Source organism: Canis lupus, chromosome 25 (genome assembly GCF_048164855.1).
Source record: "Canis lupus baileyi chromosome 25, mCanLup2.hap1, whole genome shotgun sequence".
Taxonomy (NCBI): Eukaryota; Metazoa; Chordata; class Mammalia; order Carnivora; family Canidae; genus Canis; species Canis lupus.
In genome coordinates this window covers 23451347-23468802 of record NC_132862.1, presented here as the reverse complement: position 1 = coordinate 23468802, position 17456 = coordinate 23451347, and the positions used below count along the sequence as shown (strand labels likewise).

The 17456-nt window shown below is 34.5% G+C and overlaps 1 protein-coding gene and 1 long non-coding RNA gene across 23 annotated transcripts in view; one reads left to right on the top strand and one right to left on the bottom strand.

Moving 5' to 3' along the window:
* SOX5 (SRY-box transcription factor 5) overlaps positions 1-17456 on the bottom strand; it is a 996739-nt gene that overhangs the window by 586157 nt on the left and 393126 nt on the right. The window lies entirely within an intron of this gene.
* On the top strand, positions 5526-17202 carry LOC140616846 (uncharacterized). The gene is made up of 4 exons (XR_012017178.1): positions 5526-5568; positions 14607-14671; positions 15274-15403; positions 17080-17202. It is a non-coding gene; the product is annotated as an uncharacterized lncRNA (long non-coding RNA).

Genomic DNA, 17456 nt, shown 5'->3' with positions numbered 1-17456 from the left:
GAGATATGAAGCAATACAGAGGAGTCAGGGAGGGCTGAGGTGTGCAGTCTGAATGTCCCAGAGACCTACAGAACTCCTTTTTTTTAAATTTTTTTAAATTTATTTATGATAGAGAGAGAGAGAGAGAGGCAGAGACATAGGCAGAGGGAGAAGCAGGCTCCATGCACCAGGAGCCCGACGTGGGATTCGATCCCGGGTCTCCAGGATCGCACCCTGGGCCAAAGGCAGCCGCTAAACCGCTGCGCCACCCAGGGATCCCCCTACAGAACTCCTAAAGGAAGATGGGAAATCTGGCAGGGGAGATAATGCACTGGAGTAGTCCTGGGTTTACATTCCATCACATTCCATGGCAGTCCAAATTCCTATTCTGTCTCCCATCCATTTTAATCACTATCCTAAAGAGAGTGAGCAACCAAACAAAGTGAATATTTTATGGTGAAATGTGGGCTTAAGTATTAATTTCAGCCATCACTAGCTATTTGAACTTGGCAATTATTTAACTTAACTAGCCCTAAACATCTTCTTCTGGGCAAAGAGAATTATAATAGTATCTGTCTAATAGAGTGACATGATGAAATCAGTCAAGATGTGAAGCTTGACCAATCACTGCCAGTGTTTCAGTGGGATCCAGCTCCTGGGGGCAGTTGGGCAGTGGTAAAGGGGGCAGTTCTGCATAAACAGGAGGCTCTTTCTGTCCTCTACAAGTATAATAAAAAGGCATGACTCTCCATACCAATTAAAAAAAAAAAGCCACTATAATATCAAATTCCCACTTTGGAAACGACTCTTGCTTCTGCTTCTAAAGTGTTCTGTTTGAGGTTTTTAAATGCGGATGTTACCTGATGCATTCAGTCTGGAGTGAAGGCTTTTAATTTTTTACTCTACCTCAAATAAATTAGAGTTGTAATAAGTCTATTATGCTATAAAAATTCTTTTCGATCTGTTCTCACTCAAAATCTTGTTGTATACTTCAAAAATATAATTTACTCCAAAACAGGGCTCATAAAGGTCTGGAACTTTAAAGTAGCTGGGTCTTTTAAGAACAGATAAGAATCAAGTGTACTATTTACATTTCAAAGTGATCTTCCAGTTTCTTTTTATGGGTTTGCAGTGTATAGAAAAAAAAGTTAATTTATTAAATAAACACCAAAATAAGTGCAGTCATTATTATCAATCATAGGTGGCATATGTGGTCTAATAAAGTAAAATAACGTATCTCTCCTGGGTACCTTCTCTCCTGAGATTTTGCTCTATTTTGTGGTGAGGAAGTGCAGTGGGGGGTGGGGGTGGGGAAGGAAGTGGGAAGGGCTGGAGACTGATAGTCTCTACAGAGTTGTATAACCCTCTTAGATAGGCTTTCAAACATTTGCCTTGACATCATGTGTTAAGTTTCCAACTTATGATTACATTTTCATCTTAGGTCTCAATGCGTAAGAATACAAGAGAGCTTACTAGAGAGAATCAGTGAAAAAGTGAAAATGCATGAATATAAAATGTGTAAAGTCCAAAGTTGTCTTCACCCAGGATCAAGGTGCTGTTGTGCCTTTTGACAAGATAAGATCAAATCCACCACCAATTACTGAGTTGCAGCATCTCTTCGACTAGGGCTGCCCGCTGCTGGGCAGTGCAAGATGGAAAGTAAAGAAGCTGGTAGCTAAGAGAACTTAAAGAAACACAGGCATGGTGCAATACAATGACCTGTCTGGAAGCTTGGCTGAGCTCTCGCCTTAACATGCAAAAGGCATCATCCTATTTTGGAGGCCACTAGTGGATAAAACTCTGATTTACATCTTGTCCTTAAATAGAAACTTTTAGCAAAATCTTGCCACTTAAAACAATGTCAGAGTAAGTTTTAGTCTACCAACTGAGAGAACAGAGGCATACCCACTTGTTTATCCCTGTGTTCTGTAGCAGAAGTACCAAAGCAAAAAAAGGAAATGTGCTTGCTTTTGACAATTGAATTTTTCTCATGTTCATCTGCTAACACTTTCTTACATTGTAAGTTTGCATTTATTTTGCAAGGACTATATTGATCCTACACACAGAGATGACACCACTCTCCTCCAGGCTGGCCTGTCAATCAGCGTACCATCTCTTCACATACAACATGTTCCATATTTTCTTTGCTAACATAGCCAGTGGTGTTTTGGTTTAGTTGTGCGTTAAATTAATCCTACATTTTCATGAACACTTAAACAGCAAATCTAAAGATTAGGAAGCAAGTAGGCATTTATTACAGAAGCACTTGTGCGTGTGCAAGGTTGAGGTGGGGTAATGGGTTTGTAGGACAGGTGAGAAAACATGCATTTTCCTTTTAAGCATATTTAGTCTTAAAAATACAGGTCTAACATTCTACTCTTGTGAAATGATCTATTCTGGGTGCATGCAGGTGAAGAAGCAGATAATAAGAGGTACCCCTAAGAGACATAAAGATGTGTCACTTCAATTTCAACTACATACATCTCTAGGATGATTCTGGAGATATCCCCCATATTTAAAAAAATTGCTGTAGGATATTCCAGCTATTGCAACTGTGTGTGTCCCAGGCAACATAATAGATTATACCTCGACTCCTTAAAGAGCACCCTGATAATATGCAAGGCTAAAATGTCAGAAGCTATTAGAAACTCTCAGATGCACAATATATCTCCATCCCTGAGTTTTCCCCTTACACTGCGAAACACCAGACAACAGGCATGCAAACTGCTCAGCTGCAACTGTTCCAAGTCGAATAATTACAACTTGTCAGAAAGAATTAATTTTCCCATTTCTCATAAAGATGTGTAAAAATTACCATGTTATTATACACTGACACTCTCTGGAGGCAGACACAAAATTTAATTTTGAATTCTTTCCGCATATTAAATTAAATCCATAAATAAGAGTTTAGGCATTCACTCGGAAGCATATGTTCATTGGGAGCGAAAGCCAACACGAGCCCGGCTGTAATGGCTGTTGTAATGTTTTAATAGCTCGCTTCTTCTAAGCACCAATAAATTTACATGATCATAACAGTCGTGGGCATACAAGAAGCCCATTACTGTCTGGGCACAGGCAGCAGCGTTAACAGGATGGAAAAATGGAAAAAGGAAAAAAAACTCTTAAATAAAATTAGGCAACTGCACTTGTCAGCTGCTCCATGATTGAATTTTTAATATTGTGGTCAATTGGTCAAAACAAATAATGGGATAAAATATTTTAATGCATTTAGAACCTGTTTCTGTGGTTAGCCCACAAAATAGTTTTTTGTTTGTTGGCTTTTCAAAAAATGGACCACTTCAATCTTGCTGTTTTGAACAATTTTATATTTAAAGATACACAGTATAATTTTTAATCTCTTAGAGGACATTTGCTATCTATGTGTCCATATTTGAAATTGGAGCATTTCAAATTCAACTCAAAGGGTGACCCCTTTTTAGCCAATAGACTCTTGCCTTAAGAAAACTGAGGTGCAAAGAAGGGAGCCCAAGGCCAGCCTTGTAAAGCAAATGAGTACATTACCTGCCTGTCCATTGCTGGACCAGAGAATGCCTTCCATCGGAGACACAAAGGAATACATGTTCTATAATTAGAATCCAAACCCAAAAGAAAATACTACAGCTGTCAGACCATTAATTGAGGTGGTATAGATTCAATTTAGTAAGATCTGTTTTCTGAACTTCTTAATTTCTATGAGCAAATTCACCCTGGTTGCGAAAACAAAATACAGATAAATGTATATCATGTTTCACAAAACTGAAGTGTTTTTTCAAGGATAAAGAGTCCAAAGTAATGGATGATCTTACAGTGTAGGTCAATGCTGGCCAGTTGGCACTTCTAATCCTAATCACACAGATGCTGCCACTCATCGGAAGCTATGAAGGTAGGGGTAGGATGGGCTTGTTAGCAAAGAATCAGAGAGGGAGTCATGTTTAGAAGTGAAAGGTTTTGTGAGGAAGGATATGTGAATAGGCCAAGGCTTTTTCCATAAAGTCATGATGAGTGATGCATGCCTAGAAAAGTGATGTGAATTAAGGATATAAATGAGAAGAAAAATAATTTTTGGAAAAGTGGCCTGCGGATTTGAGCATATTCACCCTTATAGATGAAGAGTATGGTCATAGGTAATGCTTATTCCTATGATCTATCTTAAATGAGAAAGTAGTGCTACTTAAAATTACATATATACAGAGAGAGAGAGAGAGAGCACACTCAGTTTTGAATCATGAGATGTTTTATACATATTCAGATCATCAAAAAAGTCCACGGTTTGAGAGTTCTCTATTTTGGACAAAATATTAAACCTAGTAACTGGCACCATAAAGACAGATAACAAACTCTTGCCCCTTAAAAATGAAAGACCTTAGAACAAAGTATATACTTGTGAATAGTCTATAATTGTCATTCAACAGAAAGTCAAAATGACTATTCTACATTTCCAAAGCATGCATAGATGCTACCAAAATCTCTTATTAAGAAATCTCTTATTGCTTATTACCAGCTGAAATAAGCTTCAGATTTTCAATTAAATCTATAGAAAATTAAACTAAATAAATATCCTAATATTCCCAATAGCACATAACTATATTTTTATCAAATCACACGTATTAACAAATACATGTTTTAAAAAATCAATTTTCAAAGCAAAGGAACAGGCAGAAAATAAACTAAGTATTTCTAGATCAGAGATAGAGGAGCACATATAAAACCATTAGAATATTTTTGGGGAAAAAGACACATCTTCCCAAAACTTCATAAATGACTCTAAAATCTTTCTTCACTGCTTAAAAATCAAGGGATGTATGGAGAGTTTCAAACCTCTTTTTAAGTCTTTCTTCTCCTACATGATTTTATTCAGGTTGCTATTAAAATGGCTTACCAGGTGAAATATATTTATATCCAAAGTGTTACAAAGTATTATTAAATGAAGAAAAATCTGTCAGCAAGAAGTTTTAAGGAGAAAATAGTTGCAGACTGTACTTGAGTAATGGAATATGGTGGATATACAGAGAGGAAATTAAGTTTTTACAGCTAAACGTGTATAGTTTGATTTTAAAAAATCCAACAAATTATTAATAATATTACCTGTGGTATGAAGAAAGATTTTGACTATGAAAGAATACTACATTACATTATCTTTTTTCACCCCGTAGAGTCTCTTGTATTATAAATGGCTGGAATAATCTTTCAGGAGCCAAATGACCCTCTGCCCATTTTAGAAAGGACACTTATTGTCCCAAAGGACAAGTAACCTCTCTGACACTAGTTAATCTTAATATACCAAATGAAATCCATTTGAATAACACAGTATTTCTCTCTCACAAAATATAAACTGGTCTGTTTATTTATTACTTATATGACTACATCAATGTGCCATATGCCCAAAATTCTAGTAACAATGTAAACAGGTAGTAATAAAAATGTGAGTAATTAGGGTCTGAAATCTGATAAAAGGCTAGTTGGTATAGTTTTCAGGAGGCTAGGGAATGTAATTACCCAAACTGTTGAATTAATCACTGGTTGAATCATGTTTATATTTAGGTGTGGCAGACTTTGTGAATGGAATGGAATCCTCAATTATAAAATGAGGTAAGCATTTAACATCTGCTAGACATTTCTTTATAACAAAATACCTGGGATCAAATTAACCAGTCTTTACATTTCCCCTTCATGTCTTTCCCTTTGAATCAAATTTTGAGAAATACAGAAAATTTCTCTTTGTTCTACATTTTTCCCACATTGAGAAAAGGAATGATCACCATCAGCAGAAGCATTTTTCTTTCCAGAAACATAAAGACGTTAAATACACTACTGACTGCTCACTAATATAAAGGTAGGGAGAGAAGAAATCAGGGAAGAGGATACCTAGTACTGCCTCTCTTCTCTCCAATTTCCTTCTCCAATCTATCCCTTGACATTGGGTATAAAATGAAGTTACCTACAACACTGAATCCTCCCTAAAATGAAAGGGAGATTTAGGTATTGGTTTCTCTATACATTAACTAAAATGTCATACCTCTAATGAGGCATAAAATTTGGATTATTTATATCTATTTTAGACTATGTCCAATGAGACTTCTTGCTAGTAATATTAATAGTGGTGTAGAGAAATATCACCTTTTCTATTTTCCTTTTCTTCTCTATAATAGTAAATTGGTGGAGCGGATATTTGATAAGGATACCCTCTCTAATCTTTCACAAACCTATTAACTTTTGATTCTCATCAACATTTACTTTTTCCATTCACTTATTGATTTTGTTTAATCTTTAAAACACGTACTTTACACAAATGGATTTACTCTTCTGTGAGAAACAACAAAGTAGACAAAATTTGTGAAGCAATACTTTTTGAATATTGGAAATCCAGCAGAAAACACTGATACCTGAGAACAAGGAAACAAATGGGACAAGCTCTATGATTGACCCAGGTTATTCTCTTGAGAGTAATTCTCTTGCAGTCTGTGTATCAGGATACAGCAGCTCAAATGGAGTTGGTAGCATCCCCAAATTGAGGAGACAGAGCTGAATCCAAGAAAACAAAGGAAGCTAAGGTTTATAGACCAACTAGGGAGAGGACAGAGCTGCTCAGGGAATTTGGGAGATGTGTAGAGGGTTCTCCCAAACATTTAGCAGAATCCTGATCAGCACATGTGTAAGGTAACTGCCTAAGACTAGGGAAAGAATGATCCCCTAAATTAGAGGAAAAAGGGCAGCCTGGGTGGCTCAGCGGATTAGCGTCGCCTTCAACCCAGGGCATGATCCTGGAGACCCGGGATTGAGTCCCACGTCAGGCTCCCTGTGTGGGGCCTGCTTCTCCCTCTGTCTCTGCCTCTCTCTCTCTGTGTCTCTCATGAATAAATAAATAAAATCTTTTTTTAAAAATATTTTATTTATTTATTCATAGACACAGAAAGAGATAGAGGGGCAGAGACATGGGCAGCCCCACCGGGGCTGCCCTAAATAAAATCATTTTTAAAAATTAGAGGAAAAAGTAACTAGGGTTCACATGGGCTAGAAATAGGGCCTATACTCACCAGTCACACTGGAAAGACAATTCAGAGCTACATCAAAGTACTCAAAGTGCCTTGCCTTCATAGTAGGGAAAAATTGGCTGTAAAAAACATGTTGGTTTGGCCCCATCTAAACAAGTCATAAAAGTAAGACCCAATAGGGTTGATCTGTTCCCACTAAGTCCCAGAAAGAAATACTCAAAAATGCTTATAAGAATATATAAATATGCAACATCCATTAAGATAAGCCTTATGAAATTTGGCATCTGACTAAAACAAAACACTACCAAGCATGTATAGAAGGAGGAAAGTTTGACCCAGAAATAGAAGAAAAAATCAATCACTCAAAACTGACCCCAAACTGAACAGAGAAGTAAGAATGAGGAAGAAACATTAAATACAGTTTTAACAGTTATTTAACTGTATTCATATGCTCAAAAACCTAGGTGAAAGATGGAAAATATTAAGTAAAGACTTAAAAAATATATATTTAAAAAAAAGACCCCAAACTAACTTCTGGACATGAAAGCTATAATGTTTCCAGGCAAGAAGAAAAATAAATGCTTAAAATTAAGAATAGATGGGATCAATGACAGATAGGGACTAAAGGGGAAAAAAAAAAAGTACACTTGAAGACATAGAAATACAAGTATCCTAAATGAAACAAGTGTTCTAAATGATAAGAGACTCAAAAACAACAACACAGAAATAAGTGAGTTGTGGGACAACCCCAGGAACTGTGCATTCTGATATATGTACTGATGGAGCAATAGAAACTGAGAAGGGAAAAACAGTATTGGAAAAAATAATAGCAGAAAAACTCAAATATAATGAAAAGTATAAACCCACAGATAAAAGAAGGAAAACAACTTACAACCTTGAATTCTATACCCAGCAAAAGTATTTTTCAAAACAAAGGTGATTTATGAAATATAAAATACAAATACAAGAGGCAGAGAATTTATTATGAGTAGATCCACCACACAGAAATTTAAAAGAAAGTTCTTCAAGCAGAAGATAATAAATTATACCGTATGGAAATACGGATCAACAAAATGTAATAGAGAACACTGGAAATGATGACTGCATGGATAAATTATATATATTTTTCTAATTTAAGTGACCCATCTTAAAAGATAATTAATAATAATAATTATATAATGTTGCAACATTCTTTTTTAAAATATTTTATTTACTCATGAGAGACACAGAGAGAGAGGCAGGCCCCTCTTGGGGAGCCAGATGCAGGACTCGACCCCAGGACCTTGGGATCATGCCCTGAGCCAAAGGCAGATGCTCAACCACTGAGCCACCCAGGCACCCCAGGTTTGCAACATAGATAGAAACAAAGTATCTGACAAAAATAGCATAAATGGCAAGAGGGGAATAATTGGAAATATGATATTGTAAGATTCTCCCATAGTATATGGGGAATAGTATAATATAAGTTAAAGGTGGACTTTGATAAATGGAATACACGTAGACTATAAATCTTAAAGCGATCCTATAACAAAAAACAAATAGTTGTAACTTAACATCAAAAATAAGATAGAATTGAAATATTAAATTAATTATATTTCAATTTAAAAATAAAAAACTAAAGTATAATATGAACTTTTAAGGCAAAAAAAGAAAAAGGAGTAAAAAGCAAATTGGACAAGTACAAAACAAATAGCAAGAAGGTGGATTTAAACCTAAATCTGTGAATAACATTATGTGTAAATCTCCTGAATTACTATTAAAAGACAGAGATTGTTAGAGTGAGTTAAGAAACAACAGGTAACTACATGCTGCTTACAAGAAACCCACTTTATATATAAAGACATAAAGAGGTTAAGCAGAAATGGATACAAAAAGATACATCATGGAAAGATTAATTGTAAAAAGATGGAACAGCTGCATTAATATCAGATAAAGTAGATTTCAGAAAAAAGAGTATAACCAGGAATGAAAAAGATTATTTCATAATAATAAAGGGTTAATTTATCAAAGCAACATAGTGACCCTAAACATTTATGAACCAGATACAAGGGAAACAAAATAAATAAAGTAAAAACAGATAGAGGTGCAAGAAAAAATAAATAAACCTACGATTACAGTCATAGATTTCATATTCTTCTCTCAAGAATTGATAGAAAAGTAGACAGAAAATCGCTAAAGATAGATTGGAAGAACATTATCAACCAATTTGACATAATTGACATTTATAGAACATTCCACTCAATAATAGCAGAATAAATGTCTTTTCTAAGTCCAGATGAAACATTTACAAAGAGAGACCATGATTTCAATCCATAAAATAAGTCTAAATAAATTTTAAATGATTCAGCTTTACACGAGGTGTTCTCTGACCACAATGGAATTAAAGTAGAAATCAAGGACTATGATATCTGAAACATCCAAAAATATTTGGAAACTACATACCACAATTCTAAATAACCCAAGGGTCAAAGACAAACTCAAAAACAAATTAGAAAGTATTCTGAACTGAATGAAAATGAAAATATAGCATGTCAAAATTTCTGAGATCTTGGTAAAACAATATGGAGGTTTACAAATAAAATTTTTAGCTTTCATGCCTATATTAGAAAAAAAAGGAAAAGTCTCAAACAAAGGGACTCAATTTCCACCCTAAGAACATAAACAAAAAGCATAAACAAAACTCAGAGTAAGCAAAAGGTGGCAAGTAATGAAGATCAAAGTGAATTCAGTGAAATAGAAAATAAAAAATCAATAGAGAAAATCAATGAGACCAAGATCCAGGTCTTTGAGAAGATCAATAAAACTGATAAATTTCTAGCCAGATTGATCAGAAAAGGAAAAGAAACAGGGCAATGAGACAAATTACCAATAAGAGAAATAAGAGAAGTGTGATGTATCACTAAGAATTCTTCAGATGTTCAAATGATAATAAACTAACATTATGACCAACTTTATGCCAAAAAAATTTGACAACTTGTACAAAATGGACAGATTCATTTAAAGATACTACCAATGCCCACTCAGGAATAAATAGATAGCACAATAGCTTTATGTCTATTTTTTTTTAATGAGATTGTAGTAAAATCAAAGAACAAACAAAACTTTCCCACAAAGAAAACTATAGGCCAAAACTGATTCACTGGCAAATTCTGCCAAAGACTTAAAAATAAACAATTTCTTACAAACTCTCCCACAAAGTTGAAAAAGGTATGGAAACATCTCAATTCATTCTATGAGGCCAACATATACTGATATCAATCCAGTATATGATATACAAACAAACATACAAAAAATACAGACCATTATCACTCATGAACATAGATATAGATATACTTAAACTGCTAACCAACTGAATCCAAGCAGAGTATATACCTGGAATACAAGGTTGTTTTAAAATTTGAAAAATGGTCAAGGCAATTTACAATATTAACAAACTAAAAAGAAAGATTGTGATCATATGAATAGATGTACAAAAGGCACTTATAGGGGGTCCCTGCGCGGCTCAGCAGTTGGGTGCCTGTCTTCAATCCAGGATGTGATCCTGCTGGAGTCCCAGGATCGAGTCTCACATCAGGCTCCCTGCGTGGAGCCTGCTTCTCCCTCTGCCTGTGTCTCTCTCTCTCTCTCTCTCTCATAAATAAATAAAATATTTTAAAAAGCACTTATAATATCCAACACTGTTCTTCATAATTTTCTCAGTGTATTAAAGGTAGGAGGGAATTTTCTTAGCATACTAAAGAACATCTACCAAAAAACTTACAGGTAGCATAATACTTAAATGTGAAAGAATGAATGTACATCCTAAGATTGAGAATAAGACAAGGTGTCTACTATCATAATTTCTATCAACTTTTATTGGAGATTGTAGTAGAGCACAATAAAGCAAGAAAAAGCAATAAAGGCAGCTAGATATGAAAGCAATAAGTAAAACTGTCTTTATTCATAGACAATGTAATTGTCTATATAGAAAATCTGATTGAATTTGCAATAAAGCTACTAAAGCTAATGAGTTAGGAGGGTTGTAACATGTAAAAGCAATACATTAAAACCAACTGCATTCAATATGCTAAAATGGAAAATTCAGAAATTGAAATTTCAAATAAAATTGTCATTTATTATAGCATCAAAATGACAAAATAGGGATTAAACAGAAAAAAATGTGCAAGGCCTATATACTGAATATTATAAATCATTGTTAATTAAAGAAAACCTACATCAATGGAGAGATACACTTTGTTCATTAGTCAGAATACTCAATTTTAAAATTTCAATTCTCAAATTATTCTACAGATTACAAACAAGTCCAATATAATCCCAATCAAAAATCCCAGAAAAAAAATTATTAAAAAAATTTTTAATATTATGGACAAATTCATTCTAAAATTAATACAAAATGCTAAGGCCCTGGAATAGCTATGCCACCGTGAAGAAAAAACATTTGTGTAATAACCAGAGATTTCAAGTGTTATTATAAAGCTAAAGTAATGTAGTATTAGCATAAAGGGGACAAATACATCAGTGGAACATCATATATAGTTTAGAAATTAAGCCACAGATATATAAAAAACTGATTTTTGACAGAGGTGCAAGATAGAAATTCAATGAATAAAGTATAGTCTTTTCAAAATTTGGTGCTGAAGAAGTGGACATCCATGCAGAAAAATAAAAACTTTGATCCACATCTTGTACCACATACTAATATTAACTCAAAATGGGGCATATATCTAAAAATAAATCCCAAATTTACAGAACTTCTAGAAGAACACATAGAAAAAAATCTTTGTGACTTTGGATTAAGCAAACATTTCTTAGATACAACAACAACAAAAAAGCATTATCCCAAGAAAAAAAAAAAAAAGTTGACTTCATCAAAATAAAAAAATTCTATTCCTCAAAGACACTTTAAAAAAATGAACAGTGAAATCACTTGCCACAGGAAAATACTTTCAAATAATATATTGATAAAGGACTTGTATCCAGAATATATAAAGGACCCTCAAAACTTAGTAAGAAACAAGCCAAGTTAAAAATGGGCAAGAGATATGAACAAACACTTCAACAAGAAGATACGCAGATAGCAAATAAGCACATGAGAATATTTTGAACATCATTAGTCATTAGGTAATTGTAAATTAAAACCACTACGATATATAAACTACCAGACTAAATTTTAATGACTATTAGAATGACTAAAATTTTTATTTTTATTTATTCATGAGAAACACACACAGAGAGGCAGAGACATAGGCAGAGGGAGAAGTAGACTCCCTGTGGGGAGCAGACACAGGACTCAATCCTAGGACCCCGGGACTACCACCTAAACTAAAGGCAGATGCTCAACCACTGAGCCAACCAGATGGCCAGAATGATTAAAATTTAAAAGACCAATAATAGCAAATGGTGGTGAGGATGTGGAAGAACCAGAAGTCCCATACAATGCTGCAGTTTCTTAAAAACTTATACATATGTCTACCCTGTGATCCAGTCATTCCATTTCTAGGTATTTATTCCAGAGATATCTAAAAATATTGCCATAAAAAAAGTGAACATGAATATGAACAGGAACTTTCTTTGAAATAGTCAAAATGGAAATAAACTAAATATCTTTCAACAGATGAATAGACAAATGAATTGTTTATCTATATACAATAGACTACTACTCAGAAAAACTAAGTAATGAATGTTGATACACATAACTACATGGATAAATCTAAACAATTACGGTAAGTGTAAGAGATCAGAAAAGCAAAAAATGTACATGATGTATAATCTCACTTGTCTCAAATTCTAGAAAATGCTAACTAATCTATAATGACAGAAAATAGGGAAATAATTGAATATGTTCACCATCTTGATAGTGATAACTGTTTTGGGGGTCTATACGTATGTCAGACCTCAACAAAATGTATACTTCGAACATTTGCAGTTGATCATATATCAATTTTACCTTGGTAAATTAAAATGTTAGAAACTATTATAACATACATGTATTTTTTTTTCCTTTCTACTGGAATGTAGAGTTTACGCAAGCAAGGATTTTGTTTATTTATTCCACTGTTGTATCTTCAATACTTGACTGACATTAGAGTAGGTGCTAAAAAATACTTTTTTGATAAGCAATATAGAAGATTCTCAGGCTCTGATTCATTCAAGTGCAGAAATATTGGTTTCATTCACAAAGATGTAGATTAAGAAGTAAGAAAAGATTTTGGGTTAGAGTGAGGGATATAATATTAATCTGGAAATGCAATATTAAGGTGTCTGTGGCACCAGATGTGTAGTAAGCAGTTATAATAAATTAATCAACAGCTAAAGATAAAACTTAGGTGATCACCAGCATTTAGGTGGTAGTCAAAGCCAATAATTGCACTGAAATTACTCAAAGAAAATCGACAAAGAGGGAAAAGGTTAAACAGCATCCAGAAGAAAATATTCATTTAAGGAATGGGAAGGGGAAGATGCTATGAAGGAGATTAAGATATGGCAGCTAAAAAATGGAGAAAAAGCCAGCTTAACAATTGTCTCAAAAGCCCATACATATAGACATTTTGAAAAGGAAGAATAGTCAACAACTCACACAAAGCACAGACTCTAAGGGCTGAATCCTGGCTCCAGGGCATGGTGACTGATAGAATCTTGGTCTTGGCTAGAACAGAGCTGTGACAGGATTGGTGGTAATGGGCAAGATCTCACTGGTGAGGAAGACAGTTTTCAAACACAGAATCAACATGGCAAAGGCCCTTTTTTAGGCAGATGTGACAGTAAATTGCATGGGAGACGAATTTAAAGAGAATTAGGAAGGAAGACCATTTGTAAAGCAGTGTATTAGAGTGAGGTGAAGAGGGTCTATTTAAAGATGGTGTCAGTCATTAACATGGAAAACTATTGTACAACGTCACAGAGAAAAGAAACTGTATGACTTATTAATATACTAAATGTAAATGTCAAAAGAGACTGAGAACTAAAATGAGATTCCATATTTAAAGTCATGACAGATTGGAAAAATAGGAATATTAACAGCAATGAGAAGGCTGGGGATGAGACCTGTCTGGAAAAGGCAAGAAGAACATTCTAATCTACCAAGCAACTTTATCTTTTTCCAGTTTCCTATTCCAAGATTTAGAGATATTTGTAAATGTGTACATAATAAATCTATAATTCATGAAAAAGAAATCCTATACAGTTGCTGGAATTCTTTTTGTTTTTTTTTAGTTGCTGGAATTTTTATAAAAATTAGGCTGACTTAATGAGATAGTATATCATCTATCATTAATCAGAGTGTTATTGATAAAAATTACAGCCATAATTTCAAGTGCATAATTATAACTGAGGAAAAGTTCTATCTGATACATTTGTTAAAACTACAGCTAGTTGTTGGTCATGATGATGACGATGGTGATGATGATGATGATTATGGGTGTGTGTGTGTGTGTGTGTGTGTGTGTTAAAGAAATTTTGATGTGACAGCAATGTCCTCAGGGCATCATATCAGCTGCTTGGTGTTTCAAAGGCACCTCCTTCCTAAACTACTCAAACAGCAAAATGAACACAATATACTCTCCAGCTACCGCTATGCCTCAAGCTTGGGTAGGAAGTCGAAAAGAAAAATATCTCACTGATTTTTTTTTTAATTAGGCCTGCAGAGAACTGGTTTCTCTCTTTCCTATAAAAGTATGATTTCCTAGAATTTGAGGAAAGAGGTAAGTAAGCTTACTGTTTCTCAAGGCTACATGAACTAAAATATACGTATTCTATCATAACAGCATTTGATATATTCCCCTATACTTTATTCTTAACCATAAGTAGCTTTAAAGAAGCTAGGAAAATGTCTCATCTCATTGAATTCATTAAGAAATATTCAAACATTTAAAATCCTCTGTTTCCCTCAATCACTGAAAGGCTTTCAACTGATTTGTTTTCCAAGACACAGGCATTTTCTATTCTGCTGAAATCTTAAGTCTTTGTGAATTTCTTTAGACTTCCGTTAATATACTATGTACATAAATAAAAATGTAAGTTGTCATATGTCTTGGGTAAAACTAGTTTTTTTGAGAGTTCAAAGATTTTTTCATCTTTAATTAGTTAAAAGTATATTACAGCATTTCATATGTCATTGATTAAAGAGGTCTTTTGTCTATTTGTTACCAATCCAGCATGACTTTCATGCACATTTTATGAGTTTTTTATCTGGTAGATTTTAACTATCTTGAGCAAAAGTACTTTGGTAGCTCTTGTAGAGGGATGATGCCCCAAGAAAGCAAACTCTGAACTGTACTTCTTAACCAGCTTTGCTTTATTCCAGACCTGTATATCCTATTTGTGCCCTGGATTTCTCACCTGTGAAATGGGGATATGTTGTGTTTGTACCAGCCTGATGGGTTTGAATTAAAAAATAACAGAATATCACTTTCCAAGTATCTCAAAAAAAGGCCGTAAGTGTATATAGACTAACATGCTTTTCTCCCCGCCTCTGACCCATATAATTTTTCATTGTTACTATCATTGTTGTCTGTTGAAATCATCTCAAATTTAGCAAAGTTTTTTTAATTTATTAATATACTGGAATGAATAACATAGGATAACACTGCATTATTTGGTAAGACTTCGTTATAAAATTGAGTAAAGGAAGCAAAATGAAGGTGCTTAGTGCAGCTCAGACCTAACATAGAAAAAAAAAACTGTAATCATACCTAATTAGTGTTAAAATAATGTTTCCCTTTGAAATGTTTAATTAAATTAGTATTATTTTATTACATAAACATTCTTGATGTGGAGCACACTGCAGAGCTTGAAGACTCTGATGAGTTAAATGGTGCAAAGTGTTCTTGCGCCCTGTGTGGGGCAGAACCTGACAAGGAGTGGCTGTTGTTAGCAGATGTCTGGACCATCCGTGGAGACAGGATGCTTGCTCCAAACAGCAGGCCATCATTTCAACCTTTGTTGCTTCTCCCAAACCTCCCATTGTGCTTTCAATTTAACAGGATCACAAGCAGACAAAGAAATTTCTTACAATTTGCCCTTCAGTTCAGAGACGAATTCTATTTAAACTTGTCTAACCTCTCATAACATATTAGTTATTGTTGCCAGCCTGTGTGTGTCCCCTGGCAATGAGCTACTCCTTCTGGGAGGAGGAGGGGGTGCCCTTCAGTTTGATAAAGCAAGACCAGATTTACTGGCACACTTACAGGATGCTTGTCTCAAGATTGCAGCAAATTTAATTAACCTTATTACAAATATGGTTTTCTTGATGATTACATCACAATTCGGTCTTACTTTGCCTACTGCTATTTCAAAGTAATATATGCTTCCTAAAGTAGTTTTCTAGAAAAGCTTAGACTATTGGAATAAGTACACTTATCCTGGCCGTGACCTCTCCTATGTATCCTCCTGTATGTATATATATATATATATAAGCTGACAACATCTTCCCTGGATCCTTGTGACATTACCTTTGTTCCTGCATACCTCACTGAAATAATGGCAAGTAACTTTACAATAAAACTAAAGTGATTCTAAGATATTAAAAACATAAAAGTTCTGGTGTGGAAATCAATACAAGACTTAATTACCATCCTAAATTCACACCAAAGAGATTATCCTGGACTATGAAAAGTACAAGGGATTTTATGACTTTCAAAGCACTAGTCGGGCCCTTAACAAATAAAATGTCCTAAATGTTCTTATGTGTACACACACACACACACACACACACATCTAAATGTGTGTTTATCTCGAAAGTACTTTTGTTTCCCTCGTCCCTGAGACCCTCAGTCATGAGAAGTAACCTACCAGGCTAACCCTCAACACATGTCCAGAATCCCCCTCCTGCAATTTAACAAGCTTTCCTTTATGCAAGTAGCTCAGGAGAACTGTCTTCCTCTATGAAATTTCCCTGGGAAACTAGGAGAGTAATTCACACCCAGCTAAAAGCTCAAAACATACAGGTGTCCTTTTGCTTCTAAATGGTATGGGCCTGTGGAAACACCTATAAAATGTAAGGCCTTATAGCCATTGAGATCTAGGTTGTCTGACTTTAGATGATAGCCAGAGCACAGGCCTAATCAGCCCTGTTTGGGTCTCTTACTGACATCTAAATTTGTATCTCAAGTAGGTGGTTTTAGTTGGCCCAAAGAAGAGGACATATGAAACACTGAGAAGCTCACTGAACAACAAAGGACTTGAAAATGTTAATGCCCCTTCTGCACAGAAGAGGAGGTCAGATATGGAGAGGTGAAATCACTAAAAGTCTGACTAATTCTCCTCTGAAAGGATAAAAGAGAAAAAGCAGTAAACAAGTTAGGTGCCCAACAATCACAGAACTGTTAGCCTAAAAATCCATTCAGTGGAATGGTTGGGAGGCATTAAAAAAATTTATGAGGAGTTTATAACAAGAGAAAAATGTTTATGCTTTAATGTTAAAGTGAAAAACAGTAGAATACAAAAATGTACATAAAGGAACAAAATATTTGGTTGGAAAAAAAAAAA